Source organism: Belonocnema kinseyi, chromosome 7 (genome assembly GCF_010883055.1).
Source record: "Belonocnema kinseyi isolate 2016_QV_RU_SX_M_011 chromosome 7, B_treatae_v1, whole genome shotgun sequence".
Taxonomy (NCBI): Eukaryota; Metazoa; Arthropoda; class Insecta; order Hymenoptera; family Cynipidae; genus Belonocnema; species Belonocnema kinseyi.
Window position 1 is genome coordinate 18,234,971 of NC_046663.1, and position 13,213 is coordinate 18,248,183.

Sequence of the window (13,213 nt, forward strand, 5' to 3'; positions counted from 1 at the left end):
ATTTTTCTCATAGAAGATAAGTGTAGACACAAGTTAAATATTGTTCAGTACGTAATTTACTCATAATGTCTGCTTTCTCAGTTATCTTCTTCAACATCATCAGCAACTGAATAACGTTGCAGAATCCATCGAATTTATGGAATTTACGGAATTCATGAAATTTACGGAACTCCCGGAATTCACGGTATACGCTTAATTATTGTATTTTACGGAATTCACAGAATACGCTTAATATACGGAATTCGTTAAATTTACGGAATTCAGGAACTTCACGGAATTCAAGGAATCCGTGGAATTAACGGTAATCACGGAATTCAGGAAATTCAAAGAATGCTCAGAATTCAAGGAATGCATGCAATTCACGGAATTCAAGTAATTAACGGATTTCGTAGAATTAATAGAGATCAAAGAACTCATGAAAATTAGAGAAATTTGCAGGGTTCATGGGATTCAAGGACTTTAAGGAATTATTAAAATTTGCAGAATTCATGGAATTCAAGGACTTAACTGAATTCATGGGTTGCAAGAAATTCAAGAAAATCACGGAATTCGCCGAATTTGTGGAATTAAAAGAATTCTTGAAACTTATAGCATTTATGAAATTCACGGAACTAATGGAATTCGAGGAATTCGTTAAATTCACGTTGTTCATGGATTTTATTGAATCTACCGAAATCAAGGAGTTCACTAGATTTGTGGAATTTGCGGAATTCATCGAAATTGTGGAATTTATGGAATTAACGAATTCCGCGGAATTCATGGAATTTACGGAATTCACGTATTTTACAGGATATGCTTAATTTATCAAATTCGTGAAATTCACAGAATACTCAATTCCTCTAATTTCAGGAATTAGGTCAATTCCTGAATGTCTTGAACTCTGTTAATTCCATGAATTTCATATATTCCGTGAAATACATTAATTTAGTGATTTCCATGTATTCCGTGTATTCTATGAATTTCGTGATTCCGTGAATTCCTTGGTTTCCGTGAATTCTTTGGATTCCGTGAAATCCTTGATTTCCGTGAATTCCATTATTTTAATGAATTCCATAAATTCCGTGTATTCCATGAATTCCGCGAATTCATTTAATTCCATGAATTCCAAGAATTTCAAGAATTCCGCTAATTGCATGAAGTCCGTAAATTCCGAATGTTATATTGTTTCAAAATAACGCACGGCCCACAAATATTGACCGATTTGAAAGAAAAATCGATAAAAAACTAATAGCTCTTTTTTACAGATTATTTTGAGAGATTTAGAGATTTCTTTTGAACTTTATCATTGTTGATATTATAAACAAATTTAATTTAAAAAATGCATTAATCAGGCATTTTTCAAAATAAAAATTGGTTTTTTATTAATGCATTTTATTAATAAGGAACTTTATGATGATTATAGAAAAATACATAACTATTTGGTTAATCTTATGACTTTTTTAAAACAAATGTATTAAATAGCTGGGTAGATAATGCATTTGCTGAAAGAAAAATTCGTTTTTTTCAATGAAAAATTTTTTAATTAAGAGCTTTATGATAATTTCAGAAAACATTCATAATTTATTCATCAATTTCCCGATTTTTTTAACAATTTTAATAAACAAATGCATTATTTGGGGAATCTGTTTGCGGAAAAATCTTTTTTTTTATGTCAGACTTTTTAAGTGGGACCTTTATAATAAATTCAGCAACATTCATCATTAGTTGATAAACCTAAGAATTTTTTTTAACGAATTCAACAAACAAATGCATTATTCGGACATCTCTGGACGGTAAAATTAGTTTTTTTCTAAGCTAGTCTTTTTATTTGAGAAGTTTACGATAATTTAAGCAAAATTCGTAATAAGTTATAAACTATATATGTATTTTTTTTAAATTGAATAAAAAGCTTTGTTAACATTATTATTATTGAATTTTAATCTAGCTTTAGGAACATGGTAAATAAAAACACAAATACAGATATAATCTCCGATAGTCGCTTTCGTCGAAGACTATTTGATATACTGAAGTTCAAATAGGGTTTGCTTCAGCGAGAATCTAAAATATTAAAGAATTTAATTTTAATGTATTTTAATAAGAATTCACCTTTTTAGTTTTATTTCACTTTTTTCAACTTAAAATTACAAAATACTTTTCGGTTGAAGTGTCAACTGTTACAAATGTTAACCACAAATCTGAAACCCCAAACCAACAAGCCCGAAACCCACAAGCTCCATATCAACAAACCCGCAAACCCCAAACCAACAAGCTCCAAACCCACAAGCTCCTAACCCACAAACTCTAAATACACAAGGTCCATATCCAAAAACCTACAAACCCAACCCCAATCACCCCAAAGCCATAAGCTCCATATCCACAAATTTACAAAGCCCAAACCCACAAGCTCTAAATCCACAAACCTCAAACCCACAAGCTCCATATCCAGAAACTTACAAACCCCAAAACAACAAACCCCTAACCCTCAAACCCCAAACCCACAAGCCCACAAACCTTAAACCCATAAACCCCAAACCCATAAACTCTAAACCCACAAACCCCAAATCCACAAACCCCCAAACCCACAAACCATAAACCCACAAACCCCAAATCCACAAACCCCAAACCCACAAAGAAGCAACCCCTCGTGAGAGGCAAAGGGACTTTTAATAGTATCATAATAACTTGACCAAAGTGGAAGATTTAGTCAGACTTCAAAAGTTTATATACCTGGACATTAACTGAGCTCAAGTCTCCAAATTTTATTCACCAACAAACTCACAAGCCCCACACTCCAGAACCCAAATCCACAAACCTCAAACCCACCAACTTCAATTCCACAAATCCAGATAACTTACATCTTATAATACCATTTGAGAAATTGTTATAATTTGGGGATGGCGGTTTCAGGGTTTGTTAGTTTGGGGTTCGAGGCTTTGTGGGTTCATAGGTTTAGGATTGTTAATTTGGGGTTTATGGTACGTGGGTTTGCGATTGTTGGTTGCCAAATCAATAACAAAAATCAATATAATTATAGACCGCGATCGTCATCCAGACCTCGCCCTAATAGCGGAGCAGAGCGTTGTTTTTACCACGCTCATTTCGGTGCCAAAGCGAGAATGTGTAATAAACCTTTCTCCTGGGAAAATACACCAGCCTCAAAAAACTAGATAGGCCCGTGCGCTCGAAGGCAACCTTAAGTGGCTTTTTCACCCCAAAACGCTTTCATATTTTCGACAAAAACAGCCGTCTTTCATTTTTAGTGGATGCGGGATATGACGTTTCTCTTTTACCAGCGAATTTAAAAATACAAAAGCTTAAACCGGACCATTTAACACTTCTTGCAACTAACGATTCGAAAGTGCTGACTTACGGTCTTAAACGTCATAATCTCAATCTAGGTCTCAACCATACCATCTCTTGGGACTTTTTGGTAGCAGCAGTTCCACACCCAATTATCGGTGCAGACCTGCTTTCTCATTATCAGCTAGTGCCAAAACTTCATAAAACTTGTTTAACAGATTCGAACACTGGTCTCAGCAGTCACGGTAATCTTAAAGTCGCGTCTTTACATAGCGTCAGCATTTTGCAACAAGTAGAGAGATATACAAAAATATTAGATAACTTTCCGCAAATAACTTAGCCTTCGTCTAATCTTAGAATCGTCAGCTCCGACGTCCAGCATTATATAATAACAAACGGCCCGCCCGTTTCCGAACTAGCCCGACGTCTCAACCCAGATAAATTATCAACTGCTAATGCCATCTTCAAGCAGATGGTTGCTGACGGGATCTGCAGTCATGAGCTTCGGTCTTCGCAACGCCGGACAAACATTTCAAAGATACATAAATCGCGCACTGGGGGACTTAGATTTCGTATTCACTTATCTCGACGAAATTCTCATTGCGTCTTCTACGCCAGAGGAGCATGAGAAACATCTTGCTACGATTTTTGCTCGTCTCAGAGAATTCGCTTCGCGTATCAATGTCGATAAATGTCAATTCGGTACGCTCAAACTCGAGTTCTTGGGCTATGAAATCAATTCAGAAGGTTGCTCCCCAAACAGGGACAAAGTCAAAGCCATCCACGACATTCTTAATCCGAAAACTATCTCGGAACTTCGCCGTTTTCTCGGCATGATCAATTTCTACCGTCGCTGATTGCCTCACACCACTCAAACCCAAGCTTTTCTTCACGGTTACTTATGCGACTCCCGCATGGGCGACAAATGCGAGATTCCTTGGAATCCGGAAACGGAAGCCGCTTTTAAAAAGTTGAAAAACGACCTAGCAAGTGCAATACTTTTAGTGTATCCTTCGCATGACACAGAAACGCATATTGTGACTGATGACTCTAATTTTGGCATGGGTGCTTCTCTTGATCAATATATTAAAAACCAGTGGAAGTCTCTAGAATTATTCTCGCGTCAATTTAATTCAGCTTAGCTGGCCTACAGCTCTTACGATCGCGAGTTGACAGCTATTTATGAAGCTATTTGTCACTTCAGATACTTTCTTGAAGGGCGAATCTTCAAAATATTCACCGATTATAAACCAATCATATACGCTTTTACACAGAAAGCTGGAAAAACTTCACAACGCCAACAAAGGCAAATAGCCTTTATTTCTCAGTGCATCAAACATCTGCCAGGAACTGAGAACGTTGTAGCCGATTCCTTGTCTAGAGTAGAATCAATATCAATCACTACGAATTTTTGTTTAAACGAACTTGCTGAAGCTCAAGCCACTGACGATGAACTCAAGCAATTGCTCGCCGACACAAATGCTGATTAAATTTGAAAAAGCTTCAACGGGGGGTAGACCGGACATCGGTCATTTGCGATCCCACACGCTCTCCTTTTTGGTCATACGTGCCATTACCTCTTCGGAAACGAATTTTTGATATATATCACAAACCTGCTCATCCAGGAGCTAAAGCCACCGACAGACACCTTCGACAACGTTATGTCTGGCCAGCAATGCATCGTAACATTTGTCTGTGGTGCGAAAACTGCCTGGATTGCAAGCAATCAAAAGTTTCGCGTTACAATCCAACAATTCCGTCCGAAATCGGTTTGCCGACTACTTGTTGATCAATGGGTGTCCAGGCATGGCGCACCGGAAACATTCGCTTCAGATCAGCCTAATTGGGTGCAATCGAATCAGAACAACCACTTATCACCCCGCACCGAACGGAATGATCAAGCGATGACATCGTACTCTTAAGGCTGCGATAATGTGCAATGCAGATCGTGAATGGTCACGATCACTCTTCGCTGTACTACTAGGACTGCGTACCAACTTTTCGGAGGTTGGTGCTTCTCCCGTGGAGTATATCTTATGTATGAATCAGAATTCCTGGAGAATTCGTACTTCACCAGGAATTCATACCTAAGCCTCATTTTTTCTTAAAGGAATTCCGGGAACACATGCGTAAATTGAAACCCGTTCCTGTGGCCCAAAAATACCGAAAGAAACCTTTCTTTTAAAAAGACTGCTCGCCAAGTGTCGGTTGACAACATCAAACCAGCACATTTCGCTCGCGACGACATCGAGCGCGGATGCACTCACTAGTAGGCGTAGGGATCTACGCCTACAAGTGATGCAACTTTCGTTTCGTGCCTGAGCTCATTACTTCGTGCTTATCAAGGCCCAAAAAAGGGGGTTCAATATATAATTCCAAACAAATAGGTTCATCAGAAACTTTTATTTCAACTCTTTAATTTGGACTCAAAAATATAACATCCATAATGTAACGTTACACATTTTTTTTATTATCCAACAATGTAAAATACAACATCTAGGCCTAGTGCATTTTGACAGACTTATCTCCAAATAGCGTCCATTGGGCACAAACTTTGGCGACATCTTTACGACATCTTTACGATAACTTTACGACATCATATTTCCATGTCGTTAAGGACCTAGGATGTCGTAAAGTTGTCGTAACGATGTCGTTAAGACGTCGCAAAATTTTTTGCCCACTGGACGGGGAGAAAACTTCAAATTTAGTTTAAAGACGCGTCAAAACTTGTATAAATCATGATCATGGATACCGTTAAGCCTAATTATTTTCATAAGTATAAGTACTCAAATACTAAAGTAAAGTCAGTAAACGCAACTCGTCAAGTATTAACTCGCTTATCAGCAAAATATTCCACAATGTACAACAACCAACAATGTACACTCATAATTGTTATTATGAGCTACGTTAGACTATTTATATTGTAAATATGTTATAAAATTATTTTTTCCGTTCCAATATAGGGGGGGGGGGGATTTGTAGGAATTCATATGCATCATAAATCAGGAGCGAGTTTCCCATCTATAACTCTGTACTTCGCGTCGTCAGTTTGACTCCAGTAGTCATCCCCACTCTCTATACTCTTAGCGACGCCATTTTGCCTCGTCCACTTAGTGACAGACCGTATCTGGAGTCCAACGTGTTTTCGCTGTGCGCGCAATGCACATGTCTTGTAATACAATAAAGTCATTGACTGTGACTACATGTGAAGTGTTCTATTCATATCCTTTAATTCTATCTGGAGGTTTAAGAATTATGATACGCGGGTGTCACAAGATCCCCAAATTAATACGCTAACAGAGCCATCTTTAGTTGTCCCGAGAGAATGAGATTAATCTATGGCGTCACATAGTAACCTCAAAATCATTTTCAATTATTGTTTTGTTTATTGTTAATGATATAAATATTGCTGAACATTGTTCAGTTCTTTTAAACGTGTGCAAGTGTCGGTTTAAAGTTATGATTGATAGGATAGAATTTAGCAGAAAAAATCATTTTTTCTGATGGAAAACACCTAATTTGTTTATTTGCCTATAATATTGTTATTGGCAATAAAAATATTTAACATTAATATTTTTCTGCTTCCATATATTATAATTTAGATTTTTAGGATTAATTTCAAAGTTATTTCATTAGAACAAAATTACTTTTTAAAAAATACAGTTTGTTTATTAGAATATTAATGATAACAGTAAATGTTAAAAAATGGTTATTTCTCACGCTAATTACTACTCCTGCTAGATATTTAGGCATTTTCAATCACAGTTAAGTTTTTTGTTGCAGTTAAGCAATCTATGAACTTACTTATTTATATAAATTGCTTTTGACAATTGGCCTAAGCCTTAAACTGAATACCTATGTTCCTGAAATATATCTGCGGTACGAAAACCACTTACCGACCGAGTTGGTTTCCTTCCACGTTAAGTTTAAGGTTCTGTTTCATGCTAAGTTACCTACATTAGGTAATAACTATCAGTCGGTAATGCAAATCGGCCACGACGCCACTTACTAACCGAACAATTTTCTGTTCCAACTTAATTTTAAGGTTCTGTTCCATGCTAAGTTGCCTATTTCAGGTAATTACCATCAGTTGATAATGCGCATTGGCCTGTAATGCAGATTTATTACCATTGGCCGGTAAAATAGGGGCCGTTATTGGTACACATTCCCAACTATAGATCGAAACTCAGTCGCTACATCAGGAGATTATCTTACCAATCGAGTGTAAAAAATTGATGAGATCACACAGTACGTTCATCCAATACTAATATTAGCGGTAGTTAACGTGTGTATCAATATAACGACTGTTGTTGATAAATTGATATTAGTATTGGAAGAAATTACTGACTAATTTCACAGTTGCGCCACCTGTTATTGATAACTCGTCACCCTTGATTGATAAGGTAGGCTCCTGATATAGCGACTGACGCTTGATATTTGGCTGGATATATGCACCATCAACAACCCATGTTCAATCAACCTATGGTAACATGATAATATAAATAGTTACTGTTCTCCCTACTTTACCGATCGACGGTGAAATGACAATATAAAAAATTGCCGACCTACCTGTTTACCGACTGATGGCAACATATATCATTGTTACTTTTTCAGCAATTTCCATAATCTTTTTTATGCAAATGATTCCTAATGGATAATTTTAACATTTACCACGACTTCTTAAACCATCTTCTATTGTTCAAAAACATTAATTATTTAAACAATTCTTTATTCCCAAAAAATGTAAAAAATGATCGTATTTTTTTATTGGAATGTAATTGTTTGTCATTATTTGAAGTAGTAAATTTATCTGAAAAGACAATGTAATAATTTTAATGATTATTTACTGTCTATTTTTTAAATTTCTACAAATTAAGCCAGAGATATCGACGTTCTTTTTAAATTAGTATCATATACTACGTTTTGTTGAATAATTACACAATTTTGATACCTTTCTTTTTATCTTTAATGAATTCTTATTTGTTGTCTATTTGTGTCTTCATTTTATATCAGTTTTTTAGTTATAAAAAATAACTGCTTGTGAAAATAAAAAATTTGAACCAATAGAAATTTGTTAAACATTAGAAGAAATGTATCAAAATTATGTAATTAGTGAACAAAAAGAAGCATAGGATACCAATTTGAAATAAAGTGGACATATCTGGCTCGATTTTTTGAAATGTTGAACATAAACAATAATTAATTGTTTAAATAATTACGCAATGTTTTTAGAAAAAACTACTACACCGAAAAATGACAAAATATTGCATGTCAATCTGAAAATACGATTATTTTTTACATTTTTGTGGAATAAATAATTGTTTAAATAATTAACATGCTGACGGCGATTTTCCTTAGCTGGGCAGGTCTGCTCTACATTACCGACAGATGGTAAAATGTACCTAATTTTTGCAAATTCGCTAAAACTATCTTCTGAAAATGATCTTTTTAGTTATAAATTTTATTATTTGGTTGCAAATTTAACAATTGTCGTATAAAGACGTCCATTTTGGTTGCAAATTTAATTATTTTGTTAAAAATTCGTCTTTTTGGGTTAAAAATTCAATTTTTCGTCTTTAAAATTCATATTTTGTTAATGATAAGTCAACTGAAATCTTTTTCTGGTGAAAACTATTTTTTCGGGAAATTTGTCTTTTCCATGTAAAGTTAAACTTTTTTAGTATAAATATTGCATCTTTCGGAGACAAAATGCAACTGTTTTGTTAAAAATTCAACTATTTTCAAGAAAACATACTTTTTCGTTTCAAATTCCTACTATTTTTTTGTTAAAAAGTCAATTGAAATCTTTTGGATTAAAATTGAACATTTTTTTGAAAACTTGTCTTTTTTATTTAAAAATTTACCTGCTTTACTAGAGTTCTCTTTTTTTGGACAAAAATGCAATAGTTTGGTTGAAAATTCAGCTCTTCTTTTTGAAAATTTTTCTTTTTGATTTTCCAATTCACCAGATTTGGCAGAAATTTTAGCAGAAATTACATCTTTTTGAATGAAAATTGCACTGCTTTGAAAAAAAATTATCAATAAAAATTTCATCAGTTTTGAGCGAAATTTCATCTTTCTTGCATAAAAATGCAACTGTTCGGTTCAAAATTAAACTATTTTGTTCAAAAATCAGATTCGTTTAAATTTGATCTTTCTTGGCTAAAAATGTAACTATTTGGTAAAGAATTCAACTATTTTGTTAAAAATTCATCTTTTTTGATTGAAAAACTTCATCTTTTTGAATTGAAAATTTAATGTTTTTCGTATAAACTTATTTGTGTTAAAAAATTCAGATTTTAATCTTGAAAACTTAACTGGAATTTTTTACGCATGATAAATCAAAAAAAATTTTCCTTGAATAAAAATTAATTTGTTTTAAGAGAAATGTACCGTTTTGGTGTAAAAATGCAACTATTTGGTAGAAAATTGAACCATTTTTTTATATTCATCCTTTTCCGTAAAAAAATTCGTCTTTTTGAATTGAAAATTCAATTTTTTTGTTTAAACTTATTTCTTGTGTAAAAATTCATATTTTTATCGTAAAAAGTCAAATGAAAACTTTTTAACAAAAAAACCAACTATTTTTTCGAAAAGTTATCTTATTGATTTCAAAATTCATCTGTTTTAGTAGAAATTTCATTTTTTTCAATAAAAACGCAAATTATCGGTTAAAATATATTTTTCTTTACTTGATTATGCAACTACTTTTCTTAAAATATTTGGTTGAATCAGTTGTTCAAGAAACATTGGTTTTTTGAAGATTTATATTTTCAGTTGTAAATTCATCTCTTTGGTTGAAAGTTTAACTATTTTGTTAAAAATTAATTTTTATTTTATTGAAAATTCAATAAATTGGGTAAAAGTTTAACGCATTGTTACAAATTATTTTTTTGTTTGAATACTGTTTAGTGGAAAAGCCCTTTTCGGTTTGAAATTAATTTTTTTTAATTTTAAATTTTAAAATTATTGAATTAAAATAAAAATTTTTAATTTTTAAAATTTAATTCTTGTTGGGTAACAATGCATCATATTCATGGAAAATTCATTTTTTGCTGGAAAGTCATATTTTTTGTTTGAAAATTTAATTTTTGTAGAGAAACATTCGACTTTTAGCTAGAAGGTTCAACAATTGAGATTAACTTTTTTTCGCGTAAAAAATCTTCATCAGTTGAATATTCCTCTTCTTGGCTTACATTTTGTTTCTTTGTCAAAATTTCATCTTTTCCATTGAAATATATACTATGCCACTTTTTTGTTGGAAAATAAACTTTTTTGGTTTAAAATTAGAATTTTTTGTTACAAATTTAATTATTTTGTTTAATGTTTAAGTATTTTGTTAAAAAACTATCATTTATAGTAGAAATATTCTGTTACAATTTGTTGCTGAAGGAGGAGAGATCATAAATTTTGCAAAATTAAATTTAAAAATTTCTGTAAATTTCAGGAAATTTATGAAATTTTTCGGTCATTTATGGCAATTTTAGAGGCAAATACGGTAAATTACCATATATTACCCAACATTCAGTTTTAAATATTTGTACAGGATTCCGTAAATTTAGAAAATGTTTGGTAATTTATCGCTATATTATGGTTATTATGGTAACATACCATAAATTGCCCACAATTCAATTTTAAAATATCTATAAATTTCCCAAAATTTATGAAAAATTTTGGTCATTATTGTTAATTTTACAAGTAAATATGGTAACTTCTCATAAATTACCCGAAGTTCGATTTTAAACCTTTTTATAAATTCCCGGAAACTTATGAAATTTCTGATAATTTATGGTAATATTACAGGTAATTTATAGTAACTTATCATAAATTGCCCAAAATTCAATTTAAAAGTATCTATAAATTTCTGGAAATTTATGGAAATTTTGGGTCAGTTATGGTCAGTTCACAGGTAAATATGGTAACATACCATAAATTACCGGAAATTCCATTTTATACATTTTTATAAATTTCCGGAACATGAAATCTTCAGTAATTTATTTCAATATTATAGGTAATTTCTGGCAAATTACCATACATTTCCCAAAATTCAATTTTAAATATTTTTAGGTTTCCGTGAATTTATGAAATTTTTAGTAATTTACTTTAATATCACAGGTAGTTTATGGAAACTCACCATAAATTGCCCAAAACTAAATGAAAAAATATCTATAAATTTCTGGGAATTTATGGAAATTTTCAGTAATGTATGTTCCTTTTTAAGATACATATGCGAAATTATCATAAATTATATAAAGTTAATTTTAAATTTTTTTAGAAATTTCCGGGAAATTTATGAAACTTTTTGTAACTTATGGCAATTTCCCATACATTTCCCAATATTCAAATTAAAAAATATCTATAAATTATAGGGAATTTATGGAAATTTTCAGTAATGTACGTTAATTTTAAAGGTAAATATATTAAATTACCACAAATCGCCCAAAATTCAATTTCAAACATTTTGATAGATTTTCAGAAATTTAAGAAATGTATGGTAACTTACTATAAATTACCCAAAATTCAGTTTTAAATATTTATATAAATTTTCAAAAAAATGAAATTTTTAGTCATTTATTTTATTATTACAGGTAATTTATGGCAACTTAGCATAAATTTCCAAAAATTAAATTTAAAAAAATCTATAAATTTCCGGAAATTTATGAAAATTTTCATTAATTTATTTTAATTCCAAAGGTAAATATAGTAAATTACCACAAATCACCAAAATTCAATTTGAAACATTTTGATAGATTTTCAGAAATTTAAGAAATGTATGGTAACTTACTATAAACTACCCAAAATTCAGTTTTAAATATTTATATAAATTTTCAAAAAAATGAAATTTTTAGTCATTTATTTTATTATTACAGGTAATTTATGGCAGCTTAGCATAAATTTCCAAAAATTAAATTTAAAAAAATCTATAAATTTTCGGAAATTTATGAAAATTTTCAGTAATTTATTTTAATTCTAAAGGCAAATACAGTAAATTACCTCAAATCGCCAAAAATATATTTGATACATTTTGATAAATTTTCAAAAATTTAAGAAATGTATGGTAACTTACCATAAATTACCCAAAATTCAGTTTTAAACATTTATATAAATTTCCAAAAAATGAAAATTTGAGTGATTTATTTTAATATTACAGGTAATTTATGGCAACTTAGCATAAATTTCCAAAAATTAAATTTAAAAAAATCTATAAATTTCCGGAAATTTATGAAAATTTTCAGAAATTTATTTTAATTCTAAAGGCAAATACAGTAAATTACCTCAAATCACCCAAAATTAAATTTGATACATTTTGATAGATTTGCAGAAATTTAAGAAATGTATGGTAACTTACCATAAATTACCCAAATTTCAGTTTTAAACATTTATATAAATTTCCAAAAAATGAAATTTTGAGTGATTTATTTTAATATTACAGGTAATTTATGGCAACTTAGCATAAATTTACAAAAATTAAATTAAAAAAAATCTATAAATTTCCGGAAATTTATGAAAATTTTCAGTAATTTATTTTAATTCCAAAGGTAAACATTTTAGAAAAACATTTTCAGAAATTTAAGAATTTTATGGTAAGATATCATAAATTTCCCAAAATTTAATTTAAATATATCTCTAAATTTCCGGCAATTTTCCAGAAATTTATAAAAATTTTAGTAAATTGTTGGAACTTGCGATACATAATTTAAGTACGGTCCCCATAATATATCCCGCTATGTATATAACTTTGCCGCCAGTGAACCCTTCGAAGAATGTTTGTCCTGTCGGCTAAAAACTTTATCACTAAAAAAAATATTACAATCAGCAATACCATGAAAACAAAGATTTTATTTGAAAAAAAAATGACGGTACTTATTCTCGACTTTTATGCCCCTCAAGTACTTGATGTACATTTTTGCCTGGCACATCTCCCCCCCCCCCC